The 12,740-nt window shown below is 33.5% G+C and overlaps 1 protein-coding gene across 3 annotated transcripts in view; it reads left to right on the top strand.

Annotated features, from left to right (window-relative positions):
* The first annotated feature begins 2,851 nt into the window (after positions 1-2,851).
* Positions 2,852-12,740, top strand: part of LOC139089270 (sphingosine kinase B-like) — a 122,291-nt gene continuing 112,402 nt past the window's right edge. Inside the window, exon 1 of one of the 3 annotated variants that reach the window (XM_070638748.1) lies at positions 2,852-3,271. The gene's annotated coding sequence lies outside the window, so the exon portion shown is untranslated. Of the gene's footprint in view, positions 3,313-12,740 lie in introns of all 3 variants that reach the window. The other 2 variants (XM_070638747.1, XM_070638749.1) reach the window with 2 other exon arrangements.

The raw sequence follows: 12,740 nt of genomic DNA, 5'->3' as shown, positions 1-12,740 counted from the left end.
AACACAAAAGTTTAGACAACACTGGAACAGAGAATCTTTCCATTTTGAATGTCGTGCAACATAGTTATCGGAAATGTTCACATATTATGACCCGGAAGTGAATTGATTTTATGACGAAATTATGTTTTGAGTGCTTCCAGCTAACTTTGCAATGATAGCTGCTGGATTATTATTATTTTATTGAGGTAAAATTTATGGGAAAGGCAACATGATAGATAGAGTTTAAGGAACACTTAATGTGTGGAGTTTGATTTCCAACTGTGCATAATTGCATGACCTATTGCATATGAATGCAATAGAACATAGTCGTGGATCACACAAACTGAGTTGCATGACTAGAACAGGAACCCAAATACAACACTGACAACTACTTCATCACTGCATATTCTTTGCTACATTCTTCCTACAATAACTAATCGATAACTAGCCATCATCCGTATTTCCATATCAATAGAGTATCTGTCCATCAAGCATGAAACTAGGAATTACAATATTCTATTCACAAGAACTTCCAATAACATCATCATTCTAAAGGAGTTACATATAAAGTCATTAGAAATAAATTAAAACACAAGTCAAACATGCAAGCTATTATCTCATCTATGCATTCTCCTAAACAATACAAGCACTACATGACAGCAACAACATCTCTCGTCTATAAATTGTTTTGCCGACACACCATTTCCTTGCTTGCTTTTTCCTTATTCTTTCTCGGCTATAAGAATGAGAAGATGACCATGAAAATAGCCCCACAAGATTTGATCGAATTTGTTGTTAAAGTAGTTATCAATTTACGACAGCAAGCACTTATACCCTAGATACAATCATCATCTCCGTTTTGAAACAAATAAAACTTTACTGGACCCTTTTTCTCTTCATTATTTCATCAAAGCTTATTCATTCGTAAAAATCCCCAACTTTTGCTTCCCCAAAAACTTCACATTTAATGATCTAAACTGGATCTAAATCAAAGCATGTTTTATACATGTTGTATAATTTAATTCCAAACTAAGTAATAGATCAAGTTTTTGTAAGTTTCTCCCATAAAAAAACTACAAACAGGAACTTTTGCTTCTTAATTTTTTGTTGTTTGTTCCATTTTTTTAAACATCAATTGACTAACCTTTCTATCGATTTCCGTTCCTAAGAATATTACTTGATTAACACAAAAAAAAGCTTTTCATTTCTTATAGGCTATGGTTAATTTTGATTATGATATATTGTCAGCATCCCTTAAGGAATAAGAAACTGACTTGTCCTAATAAATCTTTTCCAAGCGATTGATTCAATTATCTGCGAGGAAAAGCTATTGGCGTAAACACATTATAGTCGCAATGATTTCATGATTCTCCTCTTAGTTAGTCTTAGATCTGAGTGTGTTTTTACGTGGGCAGTTATTGCCAAGGTCAGTGCTTCTCAGGATGCTTCTTAAAGATTGGTTCTCAATAGATCAGTTCTGAAAAAGGAGAAATTCGGCAATAATAGGATTCAAACTGACGATTCTCGAATTAACACAATATATTTGAGTCAACTACCATGATGATTGCTTCTCAGATACACTTACATACTTTACTGGTTATAAAGATCAATTGTGGTTCTTAGCTGACTTTTGAAGTCACCTGAAGCTGAAGTTTTAGCATACTGTAGCCTGACGATTCTTAATATCAATTGCTAAATTGCTTCCATCAACACCCTCCTTCTAAAAGTTATTTGCTTTCCTTGATTAAAGCAGCTTCAACAGGTCTACTACAATAGTAGCATGTCCAGAGCATTGAAGTCTGTTATCTTTGATTCTTCTTATGATTGCTTCTTATGAACAACTTCTGAAGAAGCTGGTGAAGCTCAGCATTGGTCCTATAGTTTTACCAATTTCATTCCTTCATAAGGTCAAATTTGATTCTAAAAATCCTCCTTTTAAAGACGTCAATTGAATGTCTGTCCGCATCAGTGATGTTCCAAGACTCCCTGTATATATCTGAATCATATAGCGTAAATAGACAAATACACTTATTTACTCTATATTTCCCACTATCACACCTTCTCCGCATTTCCTAATTTCCCAAGGCAAAATTTTCCATGCTCAATACAATTTACTATGCACACGATTTCTATAGATGAATAGATGTGTATATTGTTCCTATTATTATTCTCATCATCGACACCATCACTATGATTGTTATTGTCGAAAATAGAGCAGGCATTCTTATTTTTTTGTGGGGCAAGTAAACAGACGATGTGAAAAGAATAGAAAATTTACATAAACGTCTACCTTTACATCTTCTCATGCTTTACATTGTAACTCTATGTTGTGATGAACTGTTGAATTTAAATGCTTTATGACATACGGCACATGTTCCTGTTTTTTTTGTCTAAGCATTCATCTCCAAAAATATCTCGTGTAGATATGAACATGTATGCATAATTCTTTTCACATTGCCGCAGTATCATTAAACATTGTGTGCTGTGCACGAAAAAAAAAATGTTGAGTATGGAAACCAAGAAGATGTCTCACATATGTATATAAGATGTATGTGCTCTCTCTCTTCCTTTTTTTTACATGATATCGTCGACATAAATGTGGAAAATTGACTTGGTTTAATTCCAATGTTTTAATGCTTAATGTATTCAAGGGGATTGTTTAATATGTATCTGATATGAAAGTAATACACTAACACAGATAAAGGATCAAAAAGCTCCCGTTACTGTCGAAAACATTGGATCTATTGTTGCGTCCATACAAATTCAATGCATATCGAATGTTTTACGTGTATAAGCATCAGTAACAGACAGCAAAGATAAAAGAATAGAAATTTTTGTCAGTGCAAATTTAGATTTTGGCGCGACGAGACGATTGTTATAAATAAAAATTTGCGCATATCATCCCCAGAAGAGGATTCTCTAGTTTTTAATATATCAAAAAAAAGGAATAAAAATAATAAGAAGAATTTGTAGTTTAAGGCATTTGTGGATATTTCAGAAACATTCAACATTCGCTTTCTGCTTTTTTGCACCCGTTTTAGTGAAAAAAAATAAAATAAAATGAAATAATATGAAAGAAGAGGAAACAGAATATTTAAATTATTCATAATCAGATTCAAGTTATTGAAGAAATTTTCTCCACGACATGAAAATTGTGTGTGTGTATGTGTGTGTATATTTGTGTAAAATATTATACTTCTCAAAATGTGAAATAATTTAAAGGAAATAAGGAATAACCAGCGGTGCATCAATAAAATAAGTGAAAAAATCTTGAGGATATACATAGTGAAAGGTTGTTGCTTCTAGCCAATAGAAGTATGTGACGTGAATCCAGTGTGGATTTTTGATTAATGAATTTTTCTCTCCTTTTGATGTTAAAATATTTATGGTCGTTGAGCTCAAAAGAAGAGAAAAAAAGAAGCAAAAGGAATTTTATTTTTTTTTTCTTCCTTTCTACGTAAATATTCTGCTTTGTGCTTTGTTTTGTGTTGTGTGGGACGATGCTTTTCTACATTAGTCTTCTCTAGCCCCCGGAGATGTGCTTACCTGCTTTCTTTCTGCTTTTTTTGAAAAGCAAAGCAAAAAAAAAAGTGAAAAAGGAGCAGCAGGGAGGGGAAAATTAGTAAAATTAGTATCTAACCTACTTCCAGACGTTATACTTGATTCTCATTGTTCCAAACATAATTAATTGCTACAAATATCAAGAATGAAAGCACTTTGTTTGATGGAAGAATCCGACACTCTTGGATTAATGTATTAATGTTCAGTTCATACTGATTCTCTAATTAATTGCTATCTAGGCTTGAGGTTTGATGCTGTTCATAAATTTATGATCAATTTTGTGTACGGTTTTGAGCAAAACATGATGTTGGTTACTGTAAGACATGGAAAATTTTCGGTGCTGAATTATATCCAATGTTGTCAAAATCGCTGTTTTGGATGTTAACTTTAGGTTATACTTTGAATTAATTTTTGTGCTGTATTACAGCTTATTTTTTAGTACTTTTTGGAGTGGAAATTGAATTTTCTGTTTAGGGGTCCTCAATATTTATATTTTTTGAGTTGATGACTCCTTAGAACTTCGATTCCTAATATGTGGTCGCTGCTAGTGATAATGAAGTACTCCGTAGCCTTTCAGGCACATCTTAACAATTGAAATTGAGTTTAATCTTGACATTTTAGGAATCTTGGTGTCGTTGAATCTTCAAAATGGCGATTAACATGGTGTCAGTTGTAAAATATTGCTCTAGATTGCCTTATCTCCTAATTTTCTGGTTGTGCAATGCAATTATGATCCATAACCTCACTTAGATAATGTCTGAAGCTTTATCTATCGTAGACTACCACTTGTCGATTTCCAATACCTTATGCAATACTATCAGATTGCCAAATGAACTATTGCCAAGTTACAACAATATCAAGTTCTTCATTAAAAATCCAAAGTGGAAGACAACCCCGAAGTATAATTAAGTAACAAACTTTGAAGCTTTATACCAACTCTACCCCCAATAAATCCTCATCTAAAACAAATTAATTGCTATCCACGCTACATCACTCACTGCATGCAGCAAGCAAGCAGCTGTAAATTCGTTCCGTAAAATAAAATTTCCAGAATTTAAGCACCGAGAAAATTAGAATTATTTTATTCTTAAATTCATCATTAGAACAATATGAAAGCATATTATGTACAGACATAAAAAAGCTTTTCTTCTCGTTTCTCATGACACACCATATCGTTGCACGAGCATCAACACGAACAGCAACAACAATCATATTCGTACGAGCGCTCATGATGTTTTTAAATTTTAACATTTTATGGCGCTTTTAACATACATTTAGTATTTTACATAATCAGTGGTGGAAGAATTACTATAGCATGTGTGTATGTGTAATTTCTGTGCTACATGTGTGCCAAATTCTACTCAAGTATGAAATTCATTCTTTTTTGTGTATTTCCTTCGGTACGAGTCATATGAAAACAGAATCCATTAAAGATGAGGATTTTTTAAATAAAAAAAAATCGATTCAAATTTGCGTGCCTTAACATTCTATATTCCACAATTTTAGACATGCCAAAGCACGTACATTGGGTCTTATCATTTAAAATTTTTCATTCTTTTTGTCTATGAAAAGTGTGTGTTGATATTGACTATAAAATTCACGTTTGTTGTTTAACATTCAGAGTTGGAAATGAAGTTCAATGCTTGATAGTTTGTTAATCATCAAATATTAAAGGTTGAAAAGGATTTAAGCCTTAAACATTCTAAATTTCAAATTTTTTTGAATTTTAAGCAATATAGCCTTTGAAATTCAATATTCAACTCACTCACCTATCATTTTGAGTCCTTAAATGATGACTTTAATGGAATCTCGGCAATCAGATCGTATTTAGTTCACAGAAAGCACTTAATTTAATTAAAAATGTACTTTTGAAGTATTATCACTGAGAAAATTTTAGTAAACTATAAACTACTTTCGTTAAATTTAACGAATAAAATTTGAATCCCAGAAGTTCGTTATTTCAATTTTCAATGTTTACTGTAGTTTATTAGGAAAGGAGGAGGAAAATACTTAAAAAGTTTATATGCTGCAAATTTCCTTTTATAACATCGTTCTCCTACTTCCGACTGTTATCTAATATCTGCTAATCAGCAACTCCCATCCGTTAAATACAAATATTGCCATTTTCTGCAGACAACTAGAAGAAATTTTCAATAAAAACAACGAGCAAAGAATTGCTCAATTATAATATTGCTAATCTTCTATTTCTTGGCTGCTTCCCTTCCGAAAAAGAGGGTTTTCCTAGATAATTGTGCGGGTGAAAATTATGCTCAAAAGCATCATTATTATCATCCAGCCCTAGCCTAAATTCATCCCTCTGTGCTATTGTTTTAATTTTGTAATAAATTCTCAAAGATACTCTTAAGAACACGTAATTAATTAGCCTATAAGAACTTTATTTGTTGCCATTTTCCCTTTAAATTTTAAATTTTCCTTCAAAATACAGTCCGAAGCTGAACGAATTTATTCGAGTCAGGAGATTTGAGAGTGAAGGTTAAATGTGGCAAAAAAGATAAGCATATATGAGAATTAAAATCATTATCGTTTTTCACAACTAACACAACATTTCACTTTACTCATATACATATTGTATAACAATAACAGACCTAATAACAAGCAACAAAGCCAAAGGCTTAAAATTTAGAGGTTAAAGATGTTTTTGATGAATTTTCTCGGTAAAAGAAGAAGTTTGAGGATTAGATAATGGAAAGGAGTTCGTGAATATTCAGGAAAGCAAGGTCAGGTCAATGTAAAGTCGAATTTAGCTTTGAACTGGTTGTTTTTGCGTCATAATTTTGGGATTTTGTGTTATCTGGGTTAGCAACTTGTTTGAATTGAACTTAATGGTTGGCTAGCAATGCTTCTGTTCAAAAGAATATTCAGGAGAGGTTTGGTAGTTCAACGCCTGCCTATCTGCTTCTGATCCAATCATTAATGAATGAAAAATTCAAATTCTAAAAATAACGGTCATTAAAATTTCAAATTTTTTAAAAAAAAATTCAAAATCCGTTTAAAATATTCAAAAATCCCGAGCCGTTAATAAAACACTTAGAATCCCCAAAAGACAGAAATATTTAAATGAAGAAAAGAAAATGAGTATATATTGTAAACTCCATCCGCGTTGCGATGTGACGATGAAAAATTGTTTTAAGGTGTGAATTATTTATGATAAAATCTTAGATAAAAGATGTTATAAAGCTTAATCGTGAGAATCCGAATATATATGAAAAATGCAAGACATAACATTAACAAGAAAAGTATTACTCTGACAAGTTAAAATAAATAAATAAGAAAAAAAGGAAGAATGCCAGCAATCAAAAGTTTTATAGAGCGAGAATGAGAAACCAGCTATGAGAAAATAGTCAGGAAAGAATTTTTGACATGTTCATCTTCTTAAGTTTCCGAATTGTTTCCACAGACTTGAAAGTTCAGCAGTATGTCGCCAATATCATTGACCTTATAGGAAAGAAACTATAGCTAGGTACGAGAATAGAATAGAAAATCGATTTTGCGGTAGATACATAGATATACATTTCAAATATCATGGAAATGTAGATAAAGTATTGGCAGTTGCTTTAAATTTTGTACGGAAAATAGTACATGCAGTTTGTTTAGGTATGATGGATAAAGTTTCAAATGGCTTAGGCTTATTATGAGTCTGTTCATTGATAATGTAACGTGCATTTGACCTTTTGGAACCTCATGTATCCTCTTTTCTTTTAAGAGCGCTACATAATAAGTGAACGGTCCGACTGCTAGTACTGAATTTAGTATGATGTCCTGAATACTGAGTTATCGTGCTTAGTGATACTAAAGCATACTTACAAACTACAGAACTCACTGTAGTTCCCCAAATTGGCACTTAACTGCTGTCACATCCTAAAATCTACCAAATAGAGCCTTTGGGCTCATTCACTACTCAGATATTTCAGTTCAATCTTAAGATAAGAATCACCAGACCAGAAATTTGTCCAAATTCCTCAAAAATACATTTCAGTCAAATATTTGCGTGCAAATTTACATTTCATCTACCTAATTTGAATTTTTTTCGTAAATTTTTGAGCCAGTCACGAAAAGACATAAAAATCATGCAATAAATATGTGATTTAGATTAAAGTAATAAATTTTCTAACAAATTTCCTTCATTCATGTTTGAAATTTATAAATCATGGTGTGAAAATTGTGATTTGACTAAGGCATGACTGAAAAGGATTTGTAACATGATATCCAATTCGCGTTTTTGAAAAGAGCTGTTAAGGTATAGATGGTGTGATTGTGGGAAATGTGTAAGAAATGTAAATTTTGTGGATAAAGGTTGATGTGATCATGTGGAACTACTTGGAGTAGTTAGAGTTAGTAAGCTCCTATGTGGAGCTTAGATTACTACAAAAAGCTTACCATCAGACTCTGTTGCTGGCTCTGTCACATAGTATGTACTAAGTCTCTGTCCGCATGTTAATCTGACATTCCTTCATCAACGTTCCGCTCCAAGCAGCTTTTGGAGCTCCTGGTTACCGTTTCTGTTGCGGATTGTCCCTTGCAAACCGAAAAGAGTTCAATTGATCTGACTAATACCTAGATAAGTTCTAATATCTTAAATAGAACTGTTAATCCAATAACTGAATGGTTACAGCAACTGAATAAGCATCATTAGAATTGAAGGGTTCAAGTCTGACTCAAATGTATCAATGGGTATTAATCCAATAATAAAATGGATCCCAATTGCTAAGCAAATAAATCTACAATATCCAACCATGACAAGCAATACCAATTCAATTTCCGCAAACAACTTGAAAGTATCCAGAAGCAAGCAACAGCATCCAAAGAGCCAATAATTGCAATTTAAATACTCAATCAAACTACAATTCCAAAGTCAACTAACCATCCCATTCGATTAAGCCAATTTCCATAAGATATTCAATTCAATTTATCATCTCAACAAGTTTTTCCATCCATAACCTCCAATATTCCTCTGAATGTGAAGGAAGAAAAAAAAATCATTTTACTGAGTAAAATGCGAGCATTGCTAAAAGCTGTGATTAAGAGAAAAAGCATCTTCATTTATTGCTCTTTGTTTTTCATAAAGAAAATTTTCATCTGCAATTGCATTGTTTTCTTCTGTCTTATTATTATCTGCTTCCTTCCTTCCCGAGCGACTCAAATTAAGAAGGCTTTGACATGGAGCTTTTAAGGCTCTGGTTAACATCGTTTACTAATATGAAATGGACTCCGTCGCTGTTAGGCAGCCATAATTACTTACTTACTTACTATGCTGGCCGTACAGAACAAGTGTGATCCATGGCCTCTCTCAGTCGGCTCCTGAAGCTGGTTACCGCTTGCCAATTACCAATTTCAAGTGTGACTTTTGGTTAAGCAGCCATATGGACGTCATTTGGCCTCCACATGGATACACAAGGTTTAGCAGAGCCTTAAAATCTCCATGCCGAAGCCTTCTTCATTTGTGTCACTCGGGCTTGATGTAAGCGAGATTGTAAAAATATATATACAAGGAAAATTAAAGGAGGAAAAGCAATTCGTTGTGTGAGAAGTAAAAAAATGAACGAGAACTGCAAAACATTCATAATATCCGTCTGCAGAGATTGCCAGCATCGCTTTTGTATTTTGATTTTCCATTTATTTTCAATAAAGCTTTCAGCTGTACGTTTTCATGTCATGATACTCTTTTTTTTCCTTTGAATTGTTGTTTCATCAAGCTCATTCTTCCTTTATTTACCCCGATTCTTTATATGTAGAAACAGAAAAAAAAGGAAAATGATGAGAAAAAAGGAAGAAATACCATATTCACGGTGATAAATGTCAGTCTGTAAAATAAAAAAAGCTCATGTCTCATAAAATTTACTTCTTCCATCCATACATTTTAGTACATTTTATGAATTTTTTTGGGATGTGAGTAGTTTTGGTCTTATTTTGTGAGGATGTCTGTCTATTGATGTCTGTTGTGTTTTATAGTTTGTGGTAAGGGGAGTTTTACAGGAGCTGATTTTGGGATTCAGATAACTTAGGGTTAGTATTACCTTAGTGCTACCCAGGAGCGTAACCATAACCCCTCATGGTACCCTTCCTGTTAGTGCTACAATACTAAAATTCTAGTACTAGACACTAAGGGGCTTGGCATTAGACATGGGATGATGGGTATACTGTTAGATATTTTGGATTAGGGGACTGGATATTGGAGGTGGAGGGAGTTGTTCTGGTCAAAAAGTCGTTCCTCATGTTGCGTATAAATGAATGACACCGATGATAAGGCCGATTAAGCAAACGTAGGCACATATTGGAGAAAAGCCACTTTTTAATGTCCCGTACCGTTCCTCCTCCCCCCATTTTAAAAGGACCTTGATTTGACTTTGATTTGTTAAGTACCCAGTACTAATACCCAAGCCCCACATATGTAGTTTCTATATCATTAAAAGTGTCGATGCGCTTCTATTTCCCTCCATCCATAAAACATTCGTCTATCCAATCTACATAAACCTTATACATACACATAAACATCCACAATATAGCTCTGTCGTAAATAATGATACAAAGACGAAAAAAAAAAAATCATGAGACACAAAGCATCAGATGACTGATGTAAAGGTAGAGAATGTGAAAATTAAGATAACAAAGAAATGAGGAATGTTAAAGCCAAAACAAATGAGTATGTGCCATGAAATATCATTCATAAAAAAAGGAACGCAAATGACACTTGATATGTGAATATGTGCAGCTCTTATAAACACTATCATCGTCCGTAAACATGACGTCATAAATTGTTTCATTTTATTGATTTTCTTTTTTTCGGCTTCATTTGTGCTTCTTCATCGTTACATTCTCACTGCCCTCATGGGTGCTTTTTATAAAGTAGTAAATATACTAAAATGTGCGAACAAAAAAAAAGAGGAGGAACAGATAGATACGGTGAAAGCATGAAAATGTAAATAATCATTAGTTTATCTCGACTCTTTTTAGTTAAGAACATGTCCCATAAGGAACGAGCAAGGCTGAAAGAAGAAAAAAAATTCTGTAATTGAATAAATGTATTCTTCTCTTTATGGTGTTGGAGAGACTTGAAGAGATTCAGAAGTGCCATTGAAAGGACTTTTTTAAAGGGTCTATAGAGAAATTTAGGTATTACATTGACAGAAGGAATTAGAAATCATTACGATGGTTTTGTATTTGTGCACTGTGCTTTGAGTGGATTTGTTCATATTATTTAGTACTAGTTTGGATCCGTTTGGATATTAAGCTAGTTCTTGTATTAGGAACTTTCTTGTGATAAGGTCAGACTGTCTTCATTTGCTTTAATAATTGCAATTGTCCAAAATATTCGTTCTGGATTGCAAGAAAATGAATTACCCGAACAGCACAATGCGACTTGGATTAAGAACCAAAATAGCAAACCGTCCGAGCAGCACAATGTAGTCACTAGGACACCTCTTTGTCGCTGTTGATGGCAAGAGTTGACGATGGTTTCTGTCTACACCCCTGTCTCTAATGTTGAGGCACAAGAGTGTAAGAAGTGAAATTAGTTAGAGCAGTGTTGTCCATACTGTGTGCCGCGGTCCTAAAATTTGGACAACACTGAGTTAGAGCCAGTCAATGCCGCACATTCGAAATCGCGATATCATAATTAAGGAAAAATTAGAAACCAACAAAAATCCATAAGCAGCTCAACATCTTCTCATCAAATCACGAACTATAAGACAGTCCATGAATTTAAAAAATCTATCCCTAATAGACGAATCCTTCCTATGAATAATTAAGCAATGTAAGGAAAGTCAATATTTTTCAATTTCCACCATGAAAAATAGCTAGTCTATATTTCATGCTTAATTCCATTCCTACAATCCAAGTACAAAAGTAAACACAAACTACAAATTGGATAAAATTAAAGCTTTACAGCCATAGATGTTTAACAAACTTCTTGATTGCTTTAAAACAATTTCATTTCTCTTTGAGCCATGTTTGGAAGCATCTCAACAAAAGTTTAACAATTGATGTAATTTATCATACAGTCTTGAGATGAAGGAAGAGTACAAAAGAATTGGAAAAGATTCAAGATTCTTTGCACCTCAAAAAGTACGAAAAGAAAGTCTTTTGTTCTATTTTACTTCCATTAATCGATATACATGTGAATGTAAAAGAAGGGAAAAAAGCAACTGTTGCTTATTGCACGAAAAACGAATAACGGAAGTTACAATGGGAAGGATGTTGAATGGATGGGGGTAAAATATATATAAAAAATGAGAGAAAAATTCCAGGTAATTTTTCTCCGTTTGCTGTCTTCCTCTTTCAAGTGGTTATACAGCACAGCGATGACTTTAAGTCTGAATGGATGGAAAGTTTGTTGGCAGACCTAGATCGTGAAAAACTGTGTAATTTTTCTTAATTGCTTTAATTGACTTTGGCAACCCCTTTTGCATTTGCCTTCACATTCATCATTCATCCATCATATCATATGTACTCATTCCATCCAGTTCTTATTTTATGCTACATAATGGCTTGATAAAAATAAACTTTCGCAATATTGAAATTGTTGCGGAGTTTTGTTCGAGTTTTCTTCTTTGAACTTGTTTTTTTGATGTTGGTTTGAGGTATGCGAGCATACACATTGAAATATTTTATGGTTATAGCTATAGCATAGGATTTTCATGTGAGGAATTCTTGTTGGTCTGGTCTTAATTAAACGCTTTTATTATTTGATGGAATTTATTATGGTCAAGCTTTAGTTACATGAAGTTTTTGGAATTTTACAGCTTATCTGTTCTATGCAAATATGTATTAGGGAGTGATCGGAATTTACGTACGGATGACTGTAAATAAGGAATTAAAGCCCAGGATCTTCCTCCTTGAGTCAATATTGGTCCATCCTCCTCCACACGGTCATCCTCTCAACCGTCATGTAAGTCCAAGCCGAGACATCGAGAACCCTTAGTATACTCTTAAGCTGCCTCTTCCTTCTTATCATAGACATAAAGTACTCCTAGATTACAATTTGTCGACATTCTTGTCCCAGATGTCTGGGTTATCTGATCTGTTAGCCAGGTCAAAGCCATGTTGTCTTGAGGCACATGAATCTTAATTGATCGGTTACTTACTTCCTTACTTCGCTTGCCGTACAGATCAATTGCGAGCCATTCCTCAGATGCCGGCTAAAACTTGCTCTATCACCGGCTACCGTTTGCCAAATTCCGATT

Source organism: Chironomus tepperi, unplaced genomic scaffold, assembly GCF_022539635.2.
Source record: "Chironomus tepperi strain 1889 unplaced genomic scaffold, CSIRO-AGI_Ctep_v1 contig_176, whole genome shotgun sequence".
In the NCBI taxonomy this organism is placed as follows: Eukaryota; Metazoa; Arthropoda; class Insecta; order Diptera; family Chironomidae; genus Chironomus; species Chironomus tepperi.
Note: the sequence above shows the minus strand (reverse complement) of the source record. Positions and strands in the feature narration are given on the sequence as shown.